This window comes from Xenopus tropicalis, chromosome 2 (assembly GCF_000004195.4).
Source record: "Xenopus tropicalis strain Nigerian chromosome 2, UCB_Xtro_10.0, whole genome shotgun sequence".
Lineage (NCBI taxonomy): Eukaryota > Metazoa > Chordata > Amphibia > Anura > Pipidae > Xenopus > Xenopus tropicalis.
In genome coordinates this window covers 138,787,051-138,801,546 of record NC_030678.2, presented here as the reverse complement: position 1 = coordinate 138,801,546, position 14,496 = coordinate 138,787,051, and the positions used below count along the sequence as shown (strand labels likewise).

Genomic DNA, 14,496 nt, shown 5'->3' with positions numbered 1-14,496 from the left:
GCCCCCCAGGCCATACATAGTGCTCCCCAGGCCATACATACATACATACATAGTGCCCCCCAGGCCATACATACATACATACATACATACATACATAGTGCCCCCCAGGCCATACATAGTGCCCCCCAGGCCATACATACATACATGCATACATAGTGCCCCCCAGGCCATACATACATACATGCATACATAGTGCCCCCCAGGCCATACATAGTGCTCCCCAGGCCATACATACATACATACATAGTGCCCCCAGGCCATACATAGTGCCCCCCAGGCCATACATACATACATAGTGCTCCCCAGGCCATACATACATAGATACATAGTGCTCCCCAGGCCATACATACATACATACATAGTGCTCCCCAGGCCATACATACATACATACATACATACATACATACATAGTGCTCCCCAGGCCATACATACATAGATACATAGTGCTCCCCAGGCCATACATACATACATACATAGATACATAGTGCTCCCCAGGCCATACATACATACATACATACATAGTGCTCCCCAGGCCATACATACATACATACATAGTGCTCCCCAGGCCATACATACATACATACATACATAGTGCTCCCCAGGCCATACATACATACATACATACATACATACATAGTGCTCCCCAGGCCATACATACATACATACATAGTGCTCCCCAGGCCATACATACATACATACATACATACATACATACATACATACATAGTGCTCCCCAGGCCATACATACATACATACATACATACATACATAGTGCTCCCCAGGCCATACATACATACATACATACATACATACATAGTGCCCCCCAGGCCATACATACATGCATACATACATACATACATAGTGCCCAGGCAGGAGGGCTGAGCTAGTCCTGGTTAACGTTCCCCGGGTAGAAGAAGTCGGCACGATATGGGCCCCACACCGGGAGTAGGTATTCTAGTTTAAGGGAACACGTACGAACGTTTTATGTTCTAAGCACTACAATACATTCCTCTCCGCCCTGTCTCTCCGTGACACCCCGGTGTCCTGGGCGCATCACGCGTCTATTATGAGGAAAGGCGCACTAATATCAGCCATAGCAACACAGCCCTGTGCCGAACAGCTTCCCCTGCTCTGTAGTGCCACCCCCAGCCCGTAGTACTTTCGTGAGACAGAGGATGGGAACGGATAAGGAGAAGAGACACTTACTGTGTGGAGTTTAGATCCAAGATGGCTGTAGAAAGAAAGCCACAAGCCGAACGCTTCCGGGATATCGAACCGTACAGAAGATGCACATCCGGGTCATCGGCTTAGCGTAACACCTGCTTCCCAAGCACACTTGTGCTTTCTAAATATGGGAATGGCCCAACATGGTTGCGCTTCAAAGCGAGCCGAAAATACTGTAGTTAGGGAAAATCCTGTCGTCTAAAACTGACTTGTTTGGGCAAAGTTGGACAGTAAAATGATGCTAACAGAAGCCAAGGCAACAAATCAGAGGTTTGCGTTCATTTTGTAACTTGGTAAGCTGGTTGCTATTGGTTACTGCGCTAGTGCAATTTAGCAAGTTGGCGATCTGTACAGCAACTGCCCTGTATGTGTGATTTAAACCCAGAGGGTGATCTTTAGCCTATAAGGTATTCCATGAAAATGGAAATCTGAGCAGCAGAAACACTGATTCATCTGGGCTCCTGTTTAATGGATAACCTATTTTTGGCCGAGATCTGTCAAAAGGGGCTATATTAGTCCTGGCTACTGTTTATAGCATGGCCTTTTCAGTTTGTGTGTCTGAGCTCACATTTACACATAGGGACCCATTTATTAAACCACAATTTTTTTTTTCAGAAAAATTTGTATTTTTTTCTAAATATTAGAACTTTCCATAATGACCACGATAATATCGTTATAATAGTACAACTTTTTTTGTGGTTTTCATTAACTTAAAGAGCAAGGAAAGGCTTCTACTAAAACCCTTAATATATTGTAGAGCCCACTTGCCTGTAGCAGATCGACAACTTTTTTTTTTTTTTTTAAATAATCCTCCCTTCTCCCAAAATGTGCCTTCAAACTTTCCTCTCTTTGCACTCTGTGGTGGCCGCCATGTTCGATTTTCCCCCGGCTCCCCCAGCATCTTCCCTGCACAACCAAAAAACAACCCCCCCCTTCCCGCTCGACCTAACACCCCCAACCCGCAGCGCCACACTCTCAACACCCCCCCCCCACCCCCCCTGGCTCCCCACAGCGCTCGCCTGTTAGGTCTGTGTTTCCCAGCTCTGATCGCTCCTCATTCTGTGTCCTCTGGGTAGGGGAGGGGGGAGCGTGCCTGCTTGTCACACTGAAAACAGCAAAGCGCATGCGCTGCCTACAGTGTCCCGGTCACACAGTCAATGCAGTAGCGATGCATTATGGGAATCCTCTTTACCCAGCTCAGCGTTTTTTCTCCATGTTTGGCTTCAGATCTTCTGAACAGGTGAAATATGGGGAGACTTAAGGGCACTATTGAGAGAACTGAAGGTATGCCTGCATTTTGAGATTAACTCTTTACTAGCCTTTCCTTCTCCTTTAAAGGAAAAGTAATGCTAAAAATTTTTAACCAAAAAATCTATTCTACCCTCCCCCAATAATTGCCCTATCCTGAAAACTATTTGTTATTTATAATGCTTTAGAAGAAAATACCTGTAAAAAAACTTGGCTTCCGGTCATTTCACAAAGCATATGGCCATGCAAGTATCGGGTGAAGTTTAACTATGCGGTGATCGATTGATCGAGTCTAGCCTGACTCCTTCCTATACAGAAAGAAGGCTAGACTCGATCAGTCAATCGCCGCATAGTGAACGCTTCCCCTGAAACTTTCCCTGTGTCGCCATATCGCCTTTGTTGAAATGACCGGAAGTTTTTTACAGGTATTTTCTTCTAAAGCATTATAAATAACAAATAGTTTTCAGGATAGGGCAATTATTGGGGGAGGGTAGAATAGATTTTTAAAAAATTTTTAGCGCTACTTTTCCTTTAAGTCGTATTTTTCGCAAAGACTACGCCCATTTCAGAATTCATTCAAGCTTGGGTATTGTGACTATCTTTTGTCCAGGTTGGCTCTGTAGAGTGCCACTGAGTCCTATGGAAGGCTTCCAAAATCATACATTGAAGTTTCAAAGCCAGAAAGGTTTTTGCGCTGTTTACGAACATTCAGATACAAAAATTTTGTGACTTTTGGATGGCAACCACAATATTTTTGTACGACCAAGAAAATAATTTTTGGCGCAATTTTCGCACATCAGAAATTATTGTGTTTACTCCAAAATTTTTCCAATCCTGCTTTTAATTGGCGAAAATGTGTGGTTTAATGAATGGGCCCCATAATGTATAAACTATTTAGGTCAGATTTGTCTAACTTGTGTTTTTGAACATAGGGGCACATTTACTTACTCACGAACTGGGCGAATGCGTCCGATTGCGTTTTTTTCGTAATGATCGGTATTTGGCGATTTTTCGGAAAATTGTCGCAACTTTTTCGTTGCCATTCCGAATGTTGTGCAAAATCTGGCGATTTTTTCGTAGCGTTACTACTTGCGCGAAAAGTCGCAACTTTTTCGTAGCCTTCGCGCCGAGTACGAAAGATTCGGATTCATTCTAGCTTCAATATGGTGACTTTTCTTGGGCCAGGTTGGAGCTGCAGAGTGCCATTGAGCCCTATGGGAGACTTTCCTTGGGCCGGGTTGGAGCTGCAGAGTGCCATTGAGCCCTATGGGAGACTTTCCTTGGGCCAGGTTGGAGCTGCAGAGTGCCATTGAGCCCTATGGGAGACTTTCCTTGGGCCGGGTTGGAGCTGCAGAGTGCCATTGAGCCCTATGGGAGACTTTCCTTGGGCCGGGTTGGAGCTGCAGAGTGCCATTGAGCCCTATGGGAGACTTTCCTTGGGCCGGGTTGGAGCTGCAGAGTGCCATTGAGCCCTATGGGAGACTTTCCTTGGGCCAGGTTGGAGCTGCAGAGTGCCATTGAGCCCTATGGGAGGCTTTCCTTGGGCCAGGTTGGAGCTGCAGAGTGCCATTGAGCCCTATGGGAGACTTTCCTTGGGCCGGGTTGGAGCTGCAGAGTGCCATTGAGCCCTATGGGAGACTTTCCTTGGGCCGGGTTGGAGCTGCAGAGTGCCATTGAGCCCTATGGGAGGCTTTCCTTGGGCCAGGTTGGAGCTGCAGAGTGCCATTGAGCCCTATGGGAGGCTTTCCTTGGGCCAGGTTGGAGCTGCAGAGTGCCATTGAGCCCTATGGGAGACTTTCCTTGGGCCGGGTTGGAGCTGCAGAGTGCCATTGAGCCCTATGGGAGACTTTCCTTGGGCCGGGTTGGAGCTGCAGAGTGCCATTGAGCCCTATGGGAGACTTTCCTTGGGCCAGGTTGAAGCTGCAGAGTGCCATTGAGCCCTATGGGAGACTTTCCTTGGGCCGGGTTGAAGCTGCAGAGTGCCATTGAGCCCTATGGGAGGCTTTCCTTGGGCCGGGTTGGAGCTGCAGAGTGCCATTGAGCCCTATGGGAGACTTTCCTTGGGCCGGGTTGGAGCTGCAGAGTGCCATTGAGCCCTATGGGAGACTTTCCTTGGGCCGGGTTGGAGCTGCAGAGTGCCATTGAGCCCTATGGGAGACTTTCCTTGGGTCGGGTTGGAGCTGCAGAGTGCCATTGATTCCTATGGGAGACTTTCCTTGGGCCAGGTTGGAGCTGCAGAGTGCCATTGAGTCCTATGGGAGGCTTCCAAAATCATGCAAAGTCTGAAAGTTTCGGCCGCCGCTTACGAGCGCTCAATACGAAAAAGCTGCGACAAGATACGAGCGCATCGTAATGGCTATGAAAAAGTTGCGTTTTTTCGCGCAAATCATATTGGTAACGAAAAAGTCGCAACAATTTCCGAAAAGTCGTAAAGGCGCCGAAAAAATCTCAAAAAATACGAAAAAATCGCAAAATGTTCATTTTCCAATCGGAATTTTTCCAATTCGGATTCGTGGGTTAGTAAATGTGCCCCTTAGTGTTGCCATCTGTGCGGTTTTAACCAGTACTTTCAGGTTTTTCAAGGGGCTGTCCAAGTCAAAATCTGCCTGGTTTTTAACATTTTAAAAATAAGGCAGAAACCCTCCGTATTTTGTTTGGGGGACACCATAACCCCACCTCAAATGTTGTCAAATAGCTAGAAACGTCTTCACATTATGACATGAGCAGCTTGCATGAGAATGTTGTTTGATGCACAGCACCAATGTCACACATGCCCCTTTGTCCAGTTTTATAACCCAGCTAAGGTTGCAACCCTACATGAACTACAAAGTAATTGCAAAAAAATTTCCCCGTCTTTAATTTGGTTCTAGATTCGGTGGAATTCTTTGTGAAAGGATTCGTCCAAATCCCAGAAAAAAGTGGGCTTGGTTCATCTCTACTAGTAATCACATTTCTAGTCATTTGCTAGCCCAAATAAAGCTGGTTGTTTTTTCTAACAAAAATCCACATATTAAAAGAAAAGTCTAATAAACTGCAAATTAGCTCTCACATAAGGGATTAACTAAAATGCTCAATCTTAGACGTGCAGACTTTGCCAGTATAAGGGCATATCTGCAATGTGTCAACTGGGAATGGCTTTTCATAGGGTTAGACACAGAAGGACAATGGAACATCTTTAAAACATTGCTTTGCAAGTATACAGATCAGTATATTCCCCTTGTAAGCAAGGAGAGGCATCGAAAAGCAAAACCTTTATGGCTGAATAAAAGTGTTAGTGTCGAGGTTGGTAAGAAAAAAACGTGCTTTTAAAGCATTCAAGTTAGCTGGGACAGCGGAAACTTTCATCAGGTACAAGGAAGCAAATAAAGCATGCAAAAAATCTATCAGGCAAGCTAAAATAGAGATGGAAAGTGATATTGCAGCTAGGAGTAAAAATAAAAAATTATTTTTTTAATTATGTTAATAGTAAAAGCAAGAAGGGGTGGAAACCTTATTATCATGGGGGGGGGGGTAAGTTGGTTGATGAGAATGGGGAAAAAGCAGAAATTTTGAATACTTATTTTTCATCTGTCTATACATCTGAGAAGCCAGCTAATGAAGGCTTCCCTTTTAATATGTCCAGTTCTAGTAATATAGCTACTGACGCGTGGGTCACTCGGGAGGGAATTCAAAAGAGACTTGAACATGTAAAGGTAAACAAAGGTCCAGGACCGGATGGGATTCACCCCAGGGTATTAAATGAGCTGAGCGCTGTGATTGCCAAGCCTCTTGACTTAATTTTTCAGGGTTTGTTGAGGTCTGGCATGGTGCCGAGAGACTGGCGAATTGCTAATGTGGTGCCGTTATTTAAAAAGGGATCCCGTTCTCAGCCTGAAAACTATAGGCCTGTTAGTCTGACATCAGTAGTAGGAAAGCTTTTGGAAGGGGTAATAAGGGATAGGGTACTTGAATACATTGCAGTTCACAATACTATAAGTTTGGGCCAGCATGTTTTATACAGATCTTCCCAGACTAGTCGCCTTTTATGAGGAGGTGAGCAGGAACCTCGATGCTGGAATGGCAGTTGATGTCATCTACTTGGACTTTGCTAAAGCGTTTGATACAGTACTTCACAGAAGGATAATGATCAAATTTAGGAATATTAGCCTAGAACATAATATTTGTAATTGGATAGAGAACTGGCTGAAGGATAGATTACAAAGAGTGGTGGTAAATGGAACATTTTCTAATTGGACCAGTGTTGTTAGTGGAGTAGCCCAGGGGTCAGTCCTTGGTCCTTTGCTTCTTAACTTGTTTATTAATGACCTGTAGGTGGACATAGAAAGTACTGTTTCTATTTTTGCTGACGACACTAAATTGTGCAAAACTATAAGTTCCATGCAGGATGCTGCTGCTTTACAAAGCGATTTGACAAAACTGGGAAACTGGGCAGCAAACTGGAAAATGAGGTGCAAAGTTATGCACTTTGGTAGAAATAATATAAACACAAGCTATCTACTAAATGGTAGTTTGTTGGGGGTATCCTTGATGGAGATGGATCTGAAGGTTTTTGTAGATAATAAGTTGCCTAATTCCAATGTCATTCGGTGGCTACTAAAGCAAATAAAGTGCTGTCTTGTATAAAAAAGGGCATTGACTCAAGGGATGAAAACATAATTTTACCTCTTTATAGGTCCCTGGTAAGGCCTCACCTTGAGTATGCAGTGCAGTTTTGGGCTCCAGTCCTTAAGGATATTAATGAGCTGGAGAGAGTGCAGGGGTGTTCTTTTTTCCCATAAAAACAATCAACGCACCAGAGGCCACCCATTTAGATTAGAGCAGTGTTGTCCAACTTCTGCGGTTCCGAGGGCCGGAATTTCTCTTGCATACATGGTGGAGGGCCGCTAATGGAAGCCAGTTTTGGCCACTCCCCCATTTTAAACCACAACCACTTCAAACCACACCCATTTTATCACAATGGTCGCTGCAGGGATATCAACCATCGTTCATATGTTAAAAAATTGTATTGTCATATGCTGCCTGTGTGTGCCATACTCTGCCTGCCCTATGCTGCCTGTGTGTGCCGTACTCTGCCTGTCCTATGCTGCCTGTGGGTGCCATACCCTCCCTGCCCTATGCTGCCTATGTGCCATACTCTGCCTACCCTATGCTGCTTATACACAGGCAGCATAGGCCAGGCAGTACATACAATGTCTTAGTGCTGGGCGGTATACCGGTAAAAACCGATCACCGGTTTTTTTTTTGAAACCGATATAAATTTTTGACATACCCCCATACCGGTGTGCTGAATACTTCCGGGTGCGCACGTGACGTCAGCGCGCACGTGACGTCAGCGCGCACGTGACGTCAGCGCGCACGTGACGTCAGCGCGCACACTCTACAAAAGCGCCATCGCTAGGACGCATTCAGAGTCGGATACCAATGTGAGCTGTCGGGGGGGTGCCTGGCCAGTAATTATATTTTATGTGAAGGGGATGGGTGGGGGTGGGTGGGTTATACTTATGTGAAGGGGATGGGGTTGTGTTTGGGGGGGTGGGGTGGGGGGTTATATTTATGTGAAGGGGATGGGGTTGTGTTTGGGGGGGGTGGGGTGGGGTTGGGGGTTATATTTATGTGAAGGGGATGGGGGGGTGTTTGGGGTGGGGGTGGGTGGGTTATACTTATGTGAAGGGGATGGGGTTGTGTTTGGGGGGGTGGGGTGGGGGGTTATATTTATGTGAAGGGGATGGGGGGGTGTTTGGGGTGGGGTGGGGTGGGGGGGTGCGTGCGGATGGGGGGGTGGGGGGGCTGCGTGCGGATGGGGGGTGTTTGGGGTGGCGGGGGGGTGTTTGGGGTGGCGGGGGGGGTGCGGGTGGCGGGTGTTTGGGGTGGTCACCTAATCATGCATGGGGAAAAAAAAAAATACCGTCAAATACCGTGATAACGATATAATTTTGAAAAATACCGTGATATAAATTTTTGGTCATACCGCCCAGCACTACAATGTCTCAGGTGTGAAGAGGTGAACAATGTGGGTGATTACAGTCTGAGCCTGAGGTGTGAACAGTGCAGGGGTGAACAGTACAGAGATTAAAAAGTGTGAACAACACAGGGGATTACATTTTTAAACAATACAGAGGGATTACAGCCTGAATCTGAGGTGTGAACAATGCAGGGGGGCAGTTAATCTCAGTACCATTTAAATCTTACACAAAGGTAAGACATCAAAGCAGCCAGACAGGTGGGGGGCCACACAGAGGGGGGTCGAGGGCCGCATGCGGCCCGCGGGCCACCAGTTGGACAGCACTGGATTAGAGGAATGGAGCTTCCAATGGAAGCCGCGTAGGTGGTTTTTCATGGTAAGGGCAGTGAGGTTGTGGAATGCCCTTCCTAGTGATGTGGTAATGGCAGATTCTGTTAATGCCTTTAAGAGGGGCCTGGATGAGTTCTTGAACAAGCATAATATCCAAGGCTATTGTGATACTAATATCTACAGTTAGTATTAATGTTTGTATATATAGTTATGTATGTGTTGGTATAAATTGGTAAGTATAGGTTGTGTGTGCTGGGTTTACTTGCACGGGTTGAACTTGATGGACTCTGGTCTTTTTTTCAACCCTATGTAACTATGTAACATGCTCTTCAGTACAATACAATTTACACAATATCAAAGCCAGAAAACTCTAACTTAATCAAACTCACATAGTGCTTTAAACCCTAGAAGTAAGATACATTCACAAAATCATATATATATTTTAAATTTGTGTATTTTGTAAAGAAATTAACAGAAAAACTGCTGGTTATCCTCCAGTCTGCAATTGCAACAACAAAGCTTTACTATACCATTATAGTCAAATGAAAATATTTATTCAAAAACTACACAGCAAAGAAAAAGTACAACAAAACATAAATATAACACAACATACCTTGTCCTGGGATACTGTCATTACTTTAGTACAGTGCTGTCCAACTTCTGCGGTGCCGAGGGCCGGAATTTCTCTCACATACTGTACATGGTGGAGGACCATTAATGGAAGCCAGTTTTGGCCACTCCCCCATTTTAAACCGCACCCACTTAAAACCACACCCATTTTATCACAATGGTCGCTGATATCAACCATCATTCATATGTTAAAGAATTATATTATGTCATATTAAGACACACCCTTAAATCCATATGCCTCCTCCTCCCCTGTGGATAGCACAGCAACCCCCAGCATATAATTACACACCTTATGGACCATTTAATGGCTATTTCCAACTGCTAACAAACTCCCAGAACAAACCCCTGCCAGGTTCACCTCCCACAGGCAGCATAGGGTAGGCAGCGTATGGCACACACAGGCAAAACTCTGCCTGTCCTATGCTGCCTGTGTGTGCTATACTCTGCCTGTCCTATGCTGCCTGTGGGTGCCATACTCTGCCTGCCCTATGCTGCCTATGTGTGCTATACTCTGCCTGTCCTATGCTGCCTGTGGGTGCCATACCCTCCCTGCGCCCTATGCTACCTATGTGCCATACTCTGCCTACCCTATGCTGCCTATACACAGGCAGCATAGTCCAGGCAGTACATACAATGTCTGAGGTGTAAATAGGTGAACAATGGGGGTGATTACAGCCTGAGCCTGAGGTGTGAACACTGCAGGGGGTGAACAATACAGAGATTAAAAGGTGTGAACAACACAGGGGATTACATTTTTAAACAATACAGAGGGATTGCATCCTGAATCTGAGGTGATAACCAAGCAGGGGGCCAGTTAATCTCAGTACTGATGCCATTTAAAGCTAACATAAAGTTAAGCCATCAAAGCAGCCAGACAGGTGGGGGGCCACACAGAGGGGGGTCGAGGGCCGCATGCGGCCCGCGGGCCGCCAGTTGGACAGCACTGCTTTAGTATATACTGTCCGTTATAGTATAAAGGTGCATTAGTGGGTTATATTTAAGTTTGGGCCCCCATCCATGGGGTCCAAACTTTGTCATACAGTATTTGTTTACCCAGGATTTGTTTCATAAGTTTCTTGAGCATAATGACATTGTCCAGCTTAGTTTTTACCAATTGTGCATCCAAAATTGGGGTTTTCCATGCTCTTGCTATAGTTTGTTTTGCTGTTTGTTTAATGGGGCCTTTGCCAGGTCCTTTTTAAAAAAACAGACTGGTTACATTGGTAATTAAGGCATATATTCTTAGCCACGATCTGACTGCCTTTGGGCATTCCCACCATATATGTATAAAGGATCTGGGTTGTCCACAGATTTTGAAGCAGAGAGGTAAACAAGATGTCAGTGGTCTGCGGTGCTGGTTCTGGCATAACTTGGCTTAATGTGCAATATTACCCATTTTCTGCAGTGATTTGTAATGATTTTTGAGTTATTTGTATATATAATTGCTATTAAAAGCAGCGTTTGCCTGTCCTTTTCTATTCTCTGCCCTGGTGGCTCTGACTGTTGAAACAATGTAACACAAGCAGCAGAGTGACAGACTTGACTTGCTGGAGGAGACTGACAGTTGCAACATTGTTTAAAAAGTAATAACCAGGAGTTTAGCAAATGCTGCTTTCTTTAGCAATTACATTTACAAATAACTTTTAAAGCAATTTTTTTAATTATTTCATATTGGAAAATTGTGTAGAATGATGTTTTCTTTTTTAATGCAAAAAAATTATTTTTGACATGCCCTGTCTGAAAAGAGTCCAAGCCCCTGCAGAGGAGCCTCTCATTACAGTGACTGACTGATATTGGCCAGGAATTGGGCATTTTCTGGACAAAATCTACCTGTCACTGCTTGTTAATTAAAATTAATTGCAGGCTCCTTGACATGATTTGGTCTCCACCCTCTAAAAATGCCAGTGGAGGATATGTATGGCACACACAGTGTTTTCTGCACGACCAAAAAGCCAGATCCATACTGCTTTGTCCTGTATACAATATCACAAAAATGTATGAGCTCAGTCTGTCCCCTAGCACATGGGCAAAGAACACTGTGTTTATATTTTCAGTCCAAAATCTGCCTTGTGTGCAATGACAGACAGATTTCATTCATTGCTGTCACTTTGTATATGTGGCAGATGGAGGACATATCAGTCTTATCTCTGTGTTTGCCAAGGGCACAAATCAACCCTTTATGCTTTGCCAAGATACCGTGTTGAGTGGCAATTAAAAAAATACACCATCTAGGGATTACCTTACAGGGCATAAAAATCCAAAAATAAAAATGTTGTCTAATGAAAAAAGATAAGTAACTTTCCAATATTAATAACACATTTTTAGTATCAAACTGTTTGTAAATGGAATTGCAATTGAAAGCAATACTTTACATCCTTATTTTCTGCCCACATCTGGTAGGCAAAGAATAGGGTCATAAAATATTGTTTTTAAATGAGAAAGAAAGGTAAAAACTAAGTAAGCTTTATCAAAAAGGTCTATGTAAATACAGCCATAAGCACTCACAGAAATGCTGCACTGACTTCTGTCAAAAGATTTCTTGCGTCTGTAATTCATGTGCCACAGACACGCAGCTCTCTGTTCTCTCCTCTCTTCTGCTCCCCCCCCCTTAGGAATGTGGATCTGAGCCAATCAGCAGGAAGCTTGACTTATAGTCTAACTAACTGAGCATATTCACTTGGTCTTGGTCTTTCTTTACACAGCTCAGCGTTTTTTCTTCCTGTTTGACTTCTGATCATCTGAACAGGTGAAATATGGGGAGATTTAAAGGAGAAGGAAAGGCTAGTAAAGAGTTAATCTCAAGCTGCAGGCATACCTTTAGTTGTCTCAATAGTGCCCTTAAGTCTCCCCATATTTCACCTGTTCAGAAGATCTGAAGCCAAACAGGAAGAAAAAATGCTGAGCTGTGTAAAAAAAGTTCCCATAATGCCTCACTCCTGCACAGACACGCAGACCAAACTGAACATGCTCAGTTAGTTAGATTATGAGTTAACTTCCTGCTGATTGGCTCAGATCCACATTCCTAAGGGGGGGAGCAGCAGAGAGGAGAGAGCAGAAAGCTGTGTGTCTCTGGCACAGGAATTACAAACACAACTAATCTTTTTTCAGAGAAGTCAGTGCAGCATTTCTGTGAGAGCTTATGGCTGTATTTACATAGACCTTTCTGATAAAGCTTACTTAGTTTTTACCTTTCTTTCTCCTTTAAGGGCACTATTGAGAGAACTGAAGGTATGCCTGCAACTTGAGATTAACTCTTTATTAGCCTTTCCTTCTCCTTTAATTGCAATTCCATAAACAAACAGTAAATGTTCTGTATTGTAAAAAAAAAAAAAAAAAAAAGCTATTTGTTCGCCTAACATGATTCTGAAAGTGTACTCATTTAAAAGCCGCTTTGTGCTGCTGTCATTCTGATAAGGTTTGTATGTGTTATACACAAGGAGCTTGTTGCCACATGCCCAGCGTTACTCTTTGGCTTGTGAATCATGCTCCTGCAATATAACCAACAGGGGCACAATTAGCGCATCCCATGCATATTATAATTAGGGTTACCATCTGACTGGTATTTCACCAGCCTAGCCAGGAAATACAAGCCTGCTCTAGGCCAGTATTACAGATTTGCCAGCAATATAGTCGCCAGAAAACCTGTAGTTCTGTTGTTCTGCTCCAACCCAATCCCTACTCCTAGTTCAGCCGCTATATGCCAACAATCAGTCAGCTTACTCAACCCACTGAATCCTTACCTCTGCTATCCAGCCTACATTTTTTATTTAAAAGATGGCAACACTAATTATGATCTGCACCGAGTAGGTTTGCTGGTCTCTCTTACTATTTTCTTCCTAACAATACATTAGTGCCTGCTACCAAGGAAACTTGGGTCAAGTCAAAGTGTGCCCAGCATTTGCACTTCATATGTCAAGTTCTCCAGGCTGTAGTGCATAATCACTAAAAGACGGAGTACATAAATAACATTACTATCTGCAAGCAGAACATAGGGATACCAGGGTTTTTTAGGGCCGTGGTGGGCCCTTGATATTAGGTTCTCTGGTGGGCCATTGGTGACACTGTAGGTACTCCCAATCCCCCCCCCCCCTTCTCCACAGCCATAGGCACAGGCCCTCGAATTGCCTATATGGTATTAACAGCCTTGTGGGCTGGTGCATTTCTGGTAAATGAGGAGCCCCAACCTGGGGACTGAAGCTATAAGAGCCTAACAAATTACAACCTGGCACCAGGTAATGTTTGGACTTAAAAATAGACTCTGACATTATCAAGTAAACAGAGGCCCAAACAGCCCCCACAGGCCCAATAAATAGTGACTGTGTATGGAAACTTACAGCAGCCCGTATTTGCCAGAAGCCGAAGATTGCCAGTCTGGGCCTGCTGGTACACCCAGTAATTCTACCTTTCCTTGTAGGGAGAAAGCCCTTCAGTATCGTTAAGGCTGTATTAGAAGCATGGGCTGGAAGCAATAGCAGACATATTATAAATGTAGCACATGCATGAGGGTCATGAGTGTTTTTAAAAAAAATGAGCATGTGTTCACTTGAGCTGTATACAGAATGTGCTGGCACCTTGGGCAGAAAGAGTAATTGTACAACTCCTTGCAAGTTCCTGTCTCACTCTGCAAGTGTTACATTTAATCCTGTGCCTCAGGTAAGCGCCAGCTGGGCTGTAGGAGAGCATCACCAGTACGCACTAGCAGCGGTGGTAAAATTATCAGGACCTCTTGTAACTCTTGCAAACACAAGCTTCATTTATTGAACACCAAACAATGGTTAGTCATCAGCATTTGATAAATAATTGTAAACATTCTCAAACATACCTCCCAACTGTCCCGATTTCCATGGGACAGTCCTGATTTTAACAGCTCAGCCCGCAGTCACAGATTCTTACTGAAAAGCCTCTCATTTCCCTTTGATCTCCTGCACTGAACCTTTAAAAAGATACAATGTTTCTCAAACTTAAATAAGTAGGCTTTTGGCAGAGAGCCCAGAAAACTGCACTTAGATACAATTTTAACTAATAATCTAAACAGGTCTCTTGGGGGAACTGAGGCTTGCAACTTAAAGGGCAATTTCACTTTTTTTTTTTTTTTTTTAGCA

General features: G+C 44.2%; 1 protein-coding gene across 10 annotated transcripts in view; it reads right to left on the bottom strand.

The window, feature by feature from the left end:
• The window catches only part of naca (nascent polypeptide associated complex subunit alpha), a 22,008-nt gene extending 20,590 nt beyond the window's left edge, over nt 1-1,418 (bottom strand). For 4 of the 10 annotated variants that reach the window (XM_031895879.1, XM_031895880.1, XM_012956786.2 and 1 more), the window contains exon 1: nt 1,207-1,318. The gene's annotated coding sequence lies outside the window, so the exon portion shown is untranslated. Of the gene's footprint in view, nt 1-1,206 lie in introns of all 10 variants that reach the window. The other 6 variants (XM_012956790.2, XM_012956788.3, XM_012956789.2 and 3 more) reach the window with 4 other exon arrangements.
• Between the last annotated feature and the right edge of the window lie 13,078 nt (nt 1,419-14,496).